Source organism: Eulemur rufifrons, chromosome 17, assembly GCF_041146395.1.
Source record: "Eulemur rufifrons isolate Redbay chromosome 17, OSU_ERuf_1, whole genome shotgun sequence".
Lineage (NCBI taxonomy): Eukaryota > Metazoa > Chordata > Mammalia > Primates > Lemuridae > Eulemur > Eulemur rufifrons.
In genome coordinates this window covers 65313986-65318183 of record NC_090999.1, presented here as the reverse complement: position 1 = coordinate 65318183, position 4198 = coordinate 65313986, and the positions used below count along the sequence as shown (strand labels likewise).

At 36.9% G+C, this 4198-nt stretch overlaps 1 pseudogene; it reads right to left on the bottom strand.

Moving 5' to 3' along the window:
• Window positions 1–1585: 1585 nt before the first annotated feature.
• On the bottom strand, window positions 1586–3921 carry LOC138398039 (non-histone chromosomal protein HMG-14 pseudogene; annotated as a pseudogene).
• Window positions 3922–4198: the final 277 nt, after the last annotated feature.

Below are 4198 nucleotides of genomic sequence, written 5' to 3'. Positions count from 1 at the left end.
ATGTGATGTTTTGATACAGGCATACAATGTGAATTAATCAAATCAGCATAATTGGGGTAGCCATCACCTCAGGCATTTATCATTTCTTTGTGTTAGGAAATTCCAATTCCACTCTTTTAGTTATTTGAAAGTATACTGTAACTTATTGTTGACTATAGTCACTTTGTTGTACTATCAACATTCTATCTAACTAACTATATTTCTGTATCCATTAACCATCCCCACTTTATGCCCCTCCTCCCCGCTACCCTTCCCAGCCTATGGTAACCATCATTCTACTCTCTGTGTCCATGAAATCAATTGTTTTTAATATTTAGCTCCCACAAATGAGTGAGAATATGTGAGATTTGTCTGTGTTTGACTTATTTCACTTAATGTAATGTTCTCCAGTTTCATCCATGTTGTTTCAAGTGAAAGGATTTAATTTATTTTTGTGGCTATAAAATAGTCTACTGTGTATATGTAGCACAATTTCTTTATCCATTCATCCTTTGATAGACACTTAGGTTGATTCCATATGTTGGCTATTGTGAATAGTGCTACAATCAACATTGGGGGTGTAAATACCTTTTCGATATATTGAATTCCTATCCTTTGGATATATACCTAGAAGTGGAATTTCTGGGTCATATGGTAGTTCTATTTTCAGTTTTTTGAGGAACCTCTATACTATTTTTCATAGTGGCTGCACTAATTTACATTCCCACCAACAGTGTAGGAGTGTTCCCCTTTCTCCACATCCTCGCCAGCATTTGTTATTGCCTATCTTTTTGATAAAAGCCATTTTAACTGGGGCGAGATGATATCTCATTGTAGTTTTGATTTGTATTTTTCTGATGACTAATGACATTGAGCATTTTTTCATGTACTTGTTGGCCATTTGTATGTCTTCTTTTGAGAAATGTCTATTCAGATCCTTTGCCCATTTTTAATTGGATTATTTGATTTTTTCCTATCAAGTTGTTGGAGCTTCTTATATATTCTAGTTATTAATCCCTTGTCAGATGGGTAGTTTGCAAATATTTTCTCTCATTCTGTGGGTTGTCTTTTCCCTTTGTTGATTGTTTCCTTTGCTGTTGCTTTTTAGCTTGGTATGATCACATTTGTTCAATTTTGCTTTGGTTGCTGGAGTGCACACAGTTCTGACAGGGAGAGCCATGATCAAGGAGTAGTTTTCTTTAGGAAACAATTCTACTAAAAAACAACATGGGAATAAAAGTAATTTAAAATGTTCAAGACATTAAATCCAGGACTGGAATTCCACATTGCCATTTAGTATAACTTGTATTATAAGATATAAAAACTAACCTCGCATCTATGGGATGTTAAGCTGACACCCAAGACAGTCAAAGCCTCCTGTAATTCAATATCCCACACTCTTTTCTGGTTGTGCCAAAAGATAAACAACCAGCAAATGATTTCACTGTTTAAAAAAAGCATTTACACTTGAAAAATGGGATGAGATGGGATTTTCTCCTTCTTAAAAATGTTTCTAGAGCTACTAAAAATCCTGCATTTACAAAATAGTTTATAAAAATATTCCTGTGATTGTACAAGAAAGGAAACAGGGACCACTGATGAGATATTAATCAGACTTGGCTTCTCTCTCCCCTGCTTCATCAGAGGCTGGATTTTCCTCAGTTTTAGTTTCTCCATTTTCTGCAGGGAAATCTTTAGTTCTTGGTTAGTCACTTCCAACTGTTTTTCCTTTGCTCCCCGTTTCTCTTTGGTTTGTACTCCTTTGTCTGAAGATTTATTCTTTCCTGCTGCCTTTTCTTGGCTTCGTTTCCACTTTTGCTGGAGCAGGTTTATGTGATGACCATGCTGATCTCTTGGGCTCTTCCTTCCCCGCGCCCTCGGCTGAGCTGACCTTCCTCTGGGAAGTCCTGGCAGCAGGGAGGGTGCGAGCCAGGTGCCTGTAGGCTGTGGAGCATGGAGAGCCTTGGTGAAGCTGGGCTACCTGGTCACTGCCCAAGAAATCAGAGTTTAAATAAATTAATAATTTTAAATAGTATGTACATTATATTTTGAAGTTACTGTAAAACAAACACTATTTTGTATATACATGTTCATTTATAGTATTAGTATAGTTTACGTATTTGTCATTTTAATGAAAATGCTGTATTTTACCGGTTGATGTATCATTATTTGTTTAACCATCTTCCTCCATCCCATGTTAAGTCACAGCCATGGTGTGCAGGTTTGGTGAAAAGAATAATGATCATCACCATTAAAAATATTGTGTGTCATGTTTTATTTTGAATTATATAATTGAACATTTTCTCATGAAAGTAGAGCCACTATGTATAGATCTTTGGCAAGAGAAAATAGAATGCTTGTATGTGCTTCTTTAGACAGGAAACGTCCTATTTCAAATGATAAAATATGGACTTGAGTGGATAATAATATTGCAGACGAACAGAAGTGAAGGATAAAAGTATAATAAAACCCATAGGACTATTTCTCAAAGGTAAACTGCTGCCTAATTGTACAATCAAGCTGGGGAACTTGGAGGGCTTAGAGTGAAAGTCTTTGGAATTCATACACTTTTGAAAGAAAGATATGGCTTATTTATCTTCTCTGAAATGTATTTGAAACTTCTTGATGATCTATAGTAAAGAGAGAGATTTCAAAGGAGACAAAAATTACTTGGAAATTTTTACCACTGAGAAATACTTTGGAGTAGAGGGCATGGACTTACTTTTTAACTCCACATGGGTTTGTTTCATCACTTGTTTTTATTTTAGTACCCATCAACACCGTCTTTGTGTTACTATGCAGAACTATAGCATATTAATAGTTCCAGATTAAATTATGGGAAAAGTACTGACCTGTGCTTAGAACAATCATACGCCTCAGGGGTAGAAAGGGAATTTTTGCTGGTGAAAACACCAATTATTGCCAAGTATGAGAAACCAATTTGTGGATGATGAAGATGACTATCTTCTTTTGAACTGAGGTATGTGGCATGCTGTAGATCAAAAGGCCAAGGTGTCCAGGGGGGAGGGAATATGTGCTTGTCCCCCATACAAATCATCAGTTTTCATGACTAGTAATTTTGGCATCAAAGACTGAGAAAGGCTAACATTTTGGTATAAAGCAATCCCACATCCCATTATATCAATTTGTTCATCAATGTTCAAATACCCACTCCAATTTTAAACACATAAAATGATAATAGTATTGGTTACCTACTTTCTGATTACACTGTTGCTGTTAGGAAAACAGCTTCTGGAACTTTCCTATTTGGAGGAATGACCATCCTTTCTAGTAGAGGTCAAGAGTGAGGCCCAGGGGCCTGGGAGGAAGGGGACATAAGGAGATATTAATAAAAGGGATATTAGTAAAAAGGAGATATTAGTAAAATTTCAGTTATGCAAGGTGAAAAAGCTCTGGAGACCTAATGTACAGCATGGTGACTATGGCTAGTAATAAAATATTGTATACTTGAAATTGGCTAAGAGGGTAGATCTTACATTTTCTCACCACATGTATACTAGAAAAGTAACTATGAAAGTGATGGATATGTTAATTAGCTTGATTATGGTGACCATTTCACAACATATGCATATATCAAAACATTGATCTGTCCAGATTAAATGTTTATAATTTTTATTTTCCAATCATACCTTAATAAAACTGAGAAAAAAATGTGAGGCCCAGGAACTCAGAAATATAGCCCATCCTCTCCCACACTTCCAGGCCTCCATCAGCAAGAATGAAGGTGGGGTGCCATCTTCTTTTTCTCCCTTTCTACTCTTACACCCCCACAACACTCCCCGTCTTGTCACTCTCTGCCTCATGACATGAACGCTGAATGCAGCAGAATCACCTTGGGAACTTATTCCAAACGTAGGGTCCCAGGCCCTTCTCCAGAGTACTGACCGAGAATTTCTGGGGAAGGGTCTGTGGAATCTTCATTCTTACCAAGCTCCCCAGGTGATTTTTATGCACACTAGAGTTTGAGAACCACTGTCCCCAGACTCTTAAACACAAGGAATCTGAGATATTTCCTTACAAATGTATATATTTTACAGTTTGCAAAGTTCTTTTATACGTCATCTCATTCGACGCTTAGAACCATCAAAGGAGATAAATAAGGCAGGTGTTGACATTTTTATTTGACACATGAGACAATGGGTACCTGGAATGCCCAGTGGCCTGGTCAAGCTGTAGGTGAGCTGAAGAAGAAATAGGT